This window comes from Citrus clementina, unplaced genomic scaffold, assembly GCF_000493195.1.
Source record: "Citrus clementina cultivar Clemenules unplaced genomic scaffold, Citrus_clementina_v1.0 scaffold_8, whole genome shotgun sequence".
NCBI lineage: Eukaryota > Viridiplantae > Streptophyta > Magnoliopsida > Sapindales > Rutaceae > Citrus > Citrus x clementina.
The window spans coordinates 18,461,996-18,471,935 of record NW_006262022.1 but is presented as its reverse complement, the minus strand read 5'-3'; the positions used below and the strand labels follow the sequence as shown (position 1 = coordinate 18,471,935).

Genomic DNA, 9,940 nt, shown 5'->3' with positions numbered 1-9,940 from the left:
TTCTCTGAGAAAAGGAAAACAAGAACATCCAAATGTTCTTAGAAAGTTATAGTCTGGTTGATGATGAAAGATTGATTCATATGGAGTTTTCATTGCTAGAATAGGTGTTGGTAATCTGTTAATGAGATAGGCTGCTGTATGAAAGGAATCCCACCAGAATTTGATAGGTAATTTAGCTTGTGCAAGAAGAGTAAGACCTGATTCAGTGATGTGTCTGTGTTTCCTTTCTACCAAACCATTTTGGTTATGTGTATAAGGATAAGAGTGTCTAAATTCTATCCCTTCTTCTTGAAGATATTTGCTAAAGGATCTGAATTCCCCTCCCCAGTCAGATTGAAGACATTTAATGGGCTGTTCTAATTGTTTTTCAACTTGAGCTTTGAAAATTTTGAACACATGAAGAGTTTCATCTTTGGTTTTCAGGGGAAATATCCAAGTGAATCTGGTAAAATCATCCACAAAGCTCACATAATATTTATAACCTTGTGTGGAAACCACTGGAGCTGGTCCCCATAAATCAGTATGTAAAATGGCTAAAGGTTGTTTTGTTTTTGTTTCAGTTGTTGGAAAGTGTAATCTATGCATTTTCCCAAATTTACAAGCATCACATGAATCAAACTCTTTATTTCCATTGATAGGTTTGAAAGAGGAACAAGATTGTATTACATGGTTTAAGATCTTAGAGTTAGGATGACCTAGCCTCTGATGTAATACAGAAGTGCTTAAAAGACACTTAGAGTTCATACAAGGTTCTGCTGCCACATTTTGCAAGCAGTGATTATTTGACTGACTGAGATTGACAGTTGATAGCATTGACAAAGGAACAAATGACTGAAAAGAAGACTCAATATTGGCAACATGACCTTGAAAGGAAGACTGAGCAGAAGTTTTATTTGAGGACACTAATAGCAATCTGTACAAGCCTTTTTCAGCCTTGCCCTGCAGTATGATCAAATTCTTCACCTTGTCCTTCACAAAACAAGATTTGTCAGTAAACTCAACTGTGATATTGTTGTCTTTGGTTAGCTGAGAAATGCTTATAAGGTTCTTGGTTATTTGTGGAACTAAAAGTATATTGTTTAGTTTAATCACAGTGGAATCAGTGCAATTGTGCAATCTCAGAACAGCTTTTCCAATATTTGTAATATTCAAGCCAGTACCATTACCAATAATGAGTTTAGATGTACCTGTAAATGATTCAGAAATCTGCATATTGTTCATGTCATTTGTGAGATGGTGAGTGGCACCACTGTCAAGGTACCAATTTGTATCAGATGATCCTTCCATGTTTGCCAGATATGCAGATTTCGGATTCCTGTTTGGAGGTGGTCTATAAGCTCCTGAAGCAATAAATTCTTCCAGCTTCCAGCATACATTAGCTGTGTGACCTATTTTGAGACAAACTTGACATGTAGGCTTAGAAGGATTCCACTGAGATTTAGGATTTCCAGGTGTTTTGCCATTATTGACAGCATTATTATTATTCCAGTTTCCTCCTCCTCCTCCTCCATAGTTTCCTCTGTAACCATTATTTCCAGCACTTCCAACAGCAAAACCAGATGATCCATAATTTCCTCTGTAACCACTATTTCCAGAATTTCCAGCATTACTGTAGCCTGTATTATATCCAAGACTACCAAAACCTTTTCCTCCTGAGAAGTTTCCTCTCTTAGGTCCTCTATTTTGTGCAAAGTTAGCTTCTAAATTGTGTTTAACATCCATATTAGCAAGCATATGAGTTTGTTGATCAATCCTAGCCTCTTGAGTTAACAGCATAGCATAAGCCTCATTAACATTCATTTTTCCAGTTCCTACTTGTCCAGTGATGTAAGTAGCAACAGAATTATAATCAGGACCTAGACCAGAGAGTACATGTAAAATCAAATCATCATTGCTTAATGCACTTCCTGCTGCAGCCATGTTATCAGCAATAGATTTCATTTTAATGAAGTATTCAGTCATTTTAAGATCATCCTTTCTAGTGGAATTCATCAAATATCTCAAATGTAATAACCTAGACTTTGATTGAGATCCAAATTGAGTTTCAACAGCTTTCCATACCTCCAATGAAGTCTCAAGATTGAACACCAAACTGATGATACCTTCACTCATTGATGAAAGAAGCCAACCGAGAAGTATTTGATCTTGTGCTCTCCAGGTTGCAAATTCTGGATTCTCCACAGATCTAAGCTCATCATCATATCTCTGAGCAATATGAGAAGGAGGTGGAGTGATTGACTCATCGATAAATTTCTCAAGTCTATTTCCTCGAATTGAAGCAAGCACTTGAGATGAAAAAGGATGTTTGGAAGCTGAAGTAAGAAATCAGAAAAAGGATGTTTGGAAGCTGAGAAAATTTAAGAACTGAAAGCTTTTAGCTCATACGATTTTATTCATCTAAAACTTACTTATGAAACTGTACACAGAGATGCTTATATACACAACTGATGCTCAGCTCAATTAGTTAACTCATTACAAAACTAATTCTAGCTAGCTATAACAACTTCAACTAATTATCACGTGAACAAGTGATTACATAACCACCAGGTGCCAGCTGGCATGCCATGTCATCAACTCTTAACTGTAAGCTGGAGCTGCTGCTATCCTCTGCTTTACAGTCTATGCTACTGATGTGTGCTTCCTTAACACATAGCAGCTATAGCTTAAAAGTTATAGCACCTCAATCCTAAAAAAAGACCTATATTTGCGTATTAATCTTTCAATTTGCAGAACTGGCGCTCCTACACTATAGAAGTCGCTGAAAAACGCGATGCGCACACTTTTAGTGTGTTAGAATTGGACGTGATCAAAGGGAATTAAGTATCCAGGAGATTTTCTTTTAGAAATTTCATCTTCATCTTCCAATTATATGAAATAACTTAATTAGTGAAATGTTCCAATAATTAGTGAAATGTTCCGAATAAACTGATGTCAATCCTGCAGGTGTCCTTTGCATGCTTAAATGAGAATCTAGAGTCTATAATCGATGAAAAGAATTAGTTAATCAGTAACGCATAAAAATTTGCAAAGTCTAGTTCATTAATTAACTTACATTTTTTTTATATAAACTTTCTCCACAAACGATTTTGTCTTGTCTTTGGGACAAGTTGTGTTTTGTCTTGTCTTTAGGACAAGTTAATTTATAATTCTCAAAATATTTGTTCTATCCCAAATATTGTTTGCATTCTTTGATTTCATGCAATGGCCACCAACGTTGAATCACTGGAAACCGCTATCAATAGTGATTATGCTAGCATGTCCATCGACGAGGAGGAGGAAGGAGGTTTGATAGTCACGGGGGATGAGGGGGATGACGGTGGTTAGGGGAAATTTGATCTCCTTTTTTGCTTGGTTGGCAGATTTTTTACAGACAAAGTGATAAATTTTGCTGCCATAAAAAACACAATGGCGTCGTTGTGGCGTCCCGGCAAAGGAGTGTGCATCAAAGACTTATCACCAACATTGTTCCTCTTTCAATTCTTCCATGAGATTGATATTAATAGGGTGTTGGAATCGGGACCATGAACTTTTGATCAACATATCTTGATTGTAAAGCAGCTGGAGGAAGATAAGTAACCACAAAATGTTCCATTGTTTTTTACTTCCCTCTGGATACAGATCTATAATTTACCAATTGGATTTATGTCAGAGAAAATCTTGAAAGACATTGGGAATTACATTGGTACTTTCTTGGATTCGGATGAAAATAATTTGATGGGAGTCTGGCGCAATTATATGTGCATTCGTGTATCCATAGATGTAAGAAAACCTCTTAAGCACAGGATGAAATTGAAGAAAGTAGGACGCGATTGGATTTGGATTGATTTTAAGTATGAGAGGCTTAATTTTTTTTGCTTCATCTGTGGCTTGCTTGGGCATACTGAAAAACAATGCCCCAAATTGTATAAGTGCCCAAAAGGAGAAATTGTGCCAGTTTGTGGACATTGGTTGAAGGCACCAAATAGAAGAACTGTGATGAATTTCGACAAACGGTGGCTGCGCCAGGGACCACCGGAAACGGTTGAGGCAGTTAAAGGAAGGAGCATGAATCAAGCTGTTGCCATGTTAGTTGATTCGGTTAATGCCACAATATCCGGAGTTATTTTACCTAAGCCCTTTATTGGTGGCAAAAACATGGGAAACATGGCTCCCAATAAGGTAGTTGATAAACAATTACCAATTGGGAATCAACTAATAGAGAAGTCATCGAGTGGGACAGCTGTTGTTGTAGATGGTGATATGGAAAGTGATAAGGATTTTGAGAATGGCCCTATTGTCAACTATTTAAAACGAAGAAGATCTCTAAATGGGCTTCACATTACTATGGGCCTAGGTCAGGAGTTTTCAACAACAAATGACACATTTGAAGTGGCAAAAAATGAACCAGCGGTGGGACCTGTACTCCAGGCCCACCGAACCCAATGAGTATTTTGAATTGAAACTGCTGTGGGTTGGGCCACTCATGGATAGTTCAGGTGTTGGTGGACTTGGTCTGTAGTAAGAAGCCTTGTTTTATTTTTTTAATTGAAACATTATGCAGTAAAAATAAATTAGAAAGCATTAAAGTGAAGTTGGGTTTTGATGGGCTTTTTGTTGTGGATAGAGTGGGCCGCAGTGGTGGGATTGCACTCTTATGGAACGCATCTTGTGTTGTTAATTTGCTTAGTTATGTAACGAATTATATTGATACAGAAGTTGAATTGGCTGACCAACGAAGGTGGAGAATCACGGGCTTTTATGGTTACCCTAAATCTAGCCACCGTCGGGCATCCTGGGATTTACTTCGTTTGTTGTCTACCTCTTTCTATTTGCCGTGGGTTTGTATTGGCGACTTTAATGATTTGTTGGTGGCTAATGAAAAGCGAGGCAGACATAAACACCCAAACTGGAAGCTGATAGGTTTCAACAGTGCAATTATAGACTGTGGTTTGATCGATCCGGGCATGGAGGGTAACAAGTTCACTTGGGAGAGATCTCGGGACACAGATAATTGGGTTGAGGAAAGACTTGATTGAGCGTTTGCTACTGATGCCTGGCTTCGACAGTTTTTTAGAGCGAAAGTTTGTAGTTTGAAATCTTCTTGCTCCAACCACCTGCCAATTTTATTGGATCCCAATCCGAATTTACATGTATACAGACATAGCCGATTCCGCTCTAAGAACTTATGGCTGCGTGACGTTGGGCGTGTTGATGTTATTCGATCTAGCTGGGCTTCCTCTACAAATATTTATATTCAGCAAAAGATTAAGGTTTGTGGTAATGCTTTGCTGGTATGGGGTGGGCATTTAGCTCAGGACTTTCGGAAATGAAAATTAGAGTGTAAGCAATAAATGGCTTCCTTGAGAGGGCGTCGTGACGTGGATGGCGTGGTTGCTTTTACTGAGGCAAGAAACAGATTTAATGAGCTCCTCCATAGCAATGAGGTTTTTTAGAAGCAGATATCGAAGTCTCTTTGGCTGAAAGAAGGGGATCGAAATACTCGTTATTTTCATGCTTCGGCCTCAGCACGAAAACGGAGAAATTCTTTTGGGGCTCTTCGCAACAGTCAAGGTCAGTGGGTTTCAAATTCAAATAATATTGATGCTGAGATTGTGGAGTATTTTAGTAATTTATTTAAGTCTGATGGTTGTCATACTGCTGATATTTTACGGTGTGTGGAGACAAGGGTTACAAGTGAGCAGAATTCTTTACTTTTGGCTCAGTTTTCTGCTATTGAAGTTAAGGAGGCTCTTTTTGAAATGCATCCTGATAAATCCCCAAGTCCAGATGTTATGAATCCTACATTCTACGAAAAATTCTGGCACATTGTAGTGAGGATGCGGTGTCGGCTTACCTATCTTTTATTCATAATTGTTCTTTCCCTGTATGATTAAACGACACATCTATTGTCCTTATTCCGAAGAAACAGCGGCCTCAGGTGTTGTCAGATCCGAGACCATGACCCTTTATCATGACACTTCTGGTCGTTGCATACCTTGATCCGCTACTGCTCAAATAGTATTTCCTGCTGTGGTTGATGAGGCTGATTGCACTTTGTAATATGCTTTATAAAATAGTCTCCAAGATGCTAGCTAATCCCATGAAATTAGTTCTTGACTCGGTTGTTTCAGACTCTCAGAGTGCATTTATTCCCGGTCATGCAATTACCGATAATATAATTTTCTCAGCAGAAATTATGCACTTTTCGAAGAGGAAGAGGCAAGGAAAACATGGTATCGTTGTTCTAAAGATCGATATGTCTAAAGCATATGATAGGATCGAGTGGGGTTTTCTTCAGGATATGATGCTTAAACTGTGTTTTGATGCTAAATGGGTGAACTTAATCATGCATTGTGTGACAACAGTTAGTTACAGTGTGCATTGTGAGGGTAGGGAGGTAGGTCCAATTATGCCAAGCAGGGGTCTACGCCAAGGCGATCCACTGTCTTTGTATCATTTCATTTTATGCGCAGAGGGACTCAGTTCTTTGATCAAGAGATATGAGAGGCTTGGTTTGCTTCATGGGGTGAGAGCTGTTTGAAGGGCTCCAGTGGTGTCTCATTTGTTTTTCACCGATGATAGCTTCCTGTTTTTTAGAGCAAATCCAGTTGAAGGTTCTATCATTAAGCAGATTTTAGCTACCTATGGATGTGCTTCTGGTCAGTTGGTAAATTTTACTAAATTATCCATTTCATTTAGTGCTAATGTGCATGCTAGTATTGTTAGTCAGATTTATGGAACCCTGGATGTCAATGCTACAGAAGATCATGGAGCTTATCTCGGACTTTCATCTTATATTAGTCGAAAGAAAAAAGTTGTCTTTAATTATATTCGGGACAAAGTTCAACAAAGGCTGCAAGGATGGCATTCCAAAATGTTATCTCGAGCTGGGAAGGAAATCTTGCTGAAAACGGTGGCCTAGGTAATGCCTAATTACGCCATGAATGTCTATCTCTTACCTCTTGACTTATGCAAGGAGCTGGAAGTTATGATGAATTCCTTTTAGTGGGCAGCAAAAGCGATGGTGGTAGGGGAATTCATTGGATAAAGTGGGAGCACTTATGTAAACCGAAGGTTTTTGGGGGAATTAGCTTCAAGCAATTGCATACTTTCAATGTCGCTATGCTTGGCAAACAGGTCTGGAAACTTCTTACAAAACTAGAATCTTTTGTTGATAAAGTTTTAAAGGCTCGCTATTATTCGAGAACTTCTATTAATGAAGCCAAATTAGGGCACAATCCGAGTTTTGTATGGCGATCTATTTTATCTGCAAAGGATGTTGTTGTCTGTGGAAGCCAAATTCAAATTAAAAGCGGGTAGAATGTTTTAATAGGCCAAGATCCTTGGCTACCAGATATCAATAATGGCTTTATCTCATCTAACCTAAATGAGGAGCTGGTTGTTGCAAAAGTGAGTAGCTTGATGGTGCCAAACCAAAGACGATGGGATTTAGATATTATTTCTAACCTTTTTAATTCAAGAGATAAAGAGTTGATCTTGCAAATTCCTCTTAGCTACCGTAGAGAGTCTGATATGTGGTATTGGCTGCATGATCCTTGTGGAGTTTATTCGATACGAGCTGCTATAAACTGTTAACCCATAGTGCTAGTGATTCTTCTACTAGTATTTGGAGAACATTGTGGAATTTGGAGGTGCCGAGTAAGGTTAGGAATTTTCTTTGACTGGCTGCGACAAATGTATTACCTACTGCGGATAACCTTATTCGTCGTAGAGTGACTATTATACCTACTTGCTCTTTGTGCAATGCCTATGATAAGACTATTACACATGCTCTACTGGAGTGTAGCTTTGCTACGTCTTGTTGGATTTCCTCTGCTGTTGGTTTCTTTGGTTACTGCATTTCTTTTTTGGCTTGGCTGGAGGCTATTTTCTCTCGGTATAGTAAGGAGAATTGTCAGCTTGCCGCCATGATTTGCTGGAGGATTTGGATTCATCGTACTGATCATTTATGGAACCACAGAACTGGCAGTGCTTTACAAGTCCTCAACTCTGCTGGGCAGATTTTATTCCAGTGGCAAACTATAAGGAAACATCATTTCTTTATTAATGCTGATACTAATAGAGTTGGTCATGGGGCTATTTGTTGGGAAAAACCTTGCTTTGGTTGGTTAAAGTGAAATGTTGATGCTGCCATATTTAATGCTCAAGTTCAGTGTTGGGTGTGTAATTCATAACTCTGTTGGTGAATTTGTGGCAGCAAGGTGTGAGTGTTTTCTAGGTATTTTTGGCTCACGAGAGCCTGAAGCTCTTGGCATTAGAGAGGCTCTCAGTAGGATCAAGAGGCTGCAATTGCCTTGTGCTATTATCGAAATGGACAACCTTCAAGTCTTTCAAGCTTTAACTGAGAATTTTTCCAGCCCCAATGGTTTTGGCCTTACAATTGAGGAGTGTTAATCTCTTGCGATGTCTATATGAGAAGTGCAATTCTTGTTTGTGTGTCGATCTGCGAACTCTTCTTTCCATTCTGTTGTTAGGGCAGGAGGTTCTATGTCAGGTCCCGGAGAGTGGAGTCATGTTCCACCTCTGTGCTTATTAAACAGTTTGTAATGTTTTTGTTTTAATGAAATACTTAAAAAAAAAAAACTGACACATTTTTTTAATATTTTCTTTTACTCCTGCTAACTTATCTACCGTTGTGATCCTATCTTAAGAAACTAGCCTCCACATAGTAATATTTATTTGTATATTCGAAAAATTTTATGTAAAATTATATTAAAGGTTTAAGATGGAATAAAATATTATTTTTGAAAGTTGTATAGGACAATGATTTATATAATGCATAGTATTTATGGAATTTATACTAAGAGAAAAATATTTAAGAGAATGCAAAAACATTTAGACTTTAAAATGACTTTGCATAACACTATTTAGATATATGTACTATTTTAAAAAAATATATATATTTATCTTTTTTATTAATGTATATACATTGGATTTGACATGTTCCTTTAATTAATTATTAATGTAGTGCATACTTTACCTCTATATTATTTGTACTAAGGATGATTAAGTCAAAACATTAATTTATGTAACTATACCTCTATTAAGTCATTACTTCCTCATAGAAAAAAAAAAAAAAAATTGGTCCCAACAATATGACTATAAAGAAGTTTTACTTACCATTATTGTAGTTTGAAAGCTTAGAAATAATGATTTCAATGTGAATTTCACAATCACTCTGAACACAACATGAATTAATATCTTGAATCCTAAAATAATCAAGTTCCTAACAGGAATTTTGTTACCATTTACCCTACTTGAAACAAGGGAGGAGCTTGGAAGATCAAGAAAAATATAATAGGGCCAAAATTCATAGAAGTAACTTTTAGAACCCAAAGTCTAAAATGAGTATGAAGACGTACAGGCGTTATATGTAAAACTGGAAAAGTTGTAAGGCAAAATCATAAAGAACAAATATATTTTCACCCCATTAATTTTGTAAACCAACCCCGGTTTCAAAAAATAATTACAACAAGTTCACATTATTCTAAAAAAATTGAAATCAACAGGAGGTTTGAACAATTAATTAATTAAATCATTATTATGTATCTATAAGCAAATTGCTTTTATCTTTCTTTCTTTCTTCTTTTTTTTTTGGGGGGGGGGGGGGGGGGACATAAGAGGAAAGAGTGAAGTTCATCATCATCATTATCATCACCATCACTATTATTATTATTTTGAAAAGGGAGTGAAGTTTATTAATTGAAGAGGAAAAAGAAAAAAAAAAAAGTGATGCGCTTATTCCTTAAAATATGCACGGATAAAAGCGGTAGAGGGAAAAATGCTCAAAAGAAGAGGCACTAAAAAATTTATGTATATATATATAGTGTATATCCTCTTCAGCCGTGTGAAGGAGTTCAAACCAAACCCTATGGAAACCTATAGCTAATATTTACATAAAATTTTATGAGTGAAGCTATCTCAATTTAGATCCACAATC

The 9,940-nt window shown here is 37.2% G+C and overlaps 1 non-coding gene across 1 annotated transcript; it reads right to left on the bottom strand.

The window, feature by feature from the left end:
* Window positions 1–1,765: 1,765 nt before the first annotated feature.
* Window positions 1,766–1,902, bottom strand: LOC112096584. Its single transcript, XR_002904485.1, has one exon. It is a non-coding gene; the product is annotated as a small nucleolar RNA Z247 (small nucleolar RNA).
* Between the last annotated feature and the right edge of the window lie 8,038 nt (window positions 1,903–9,940).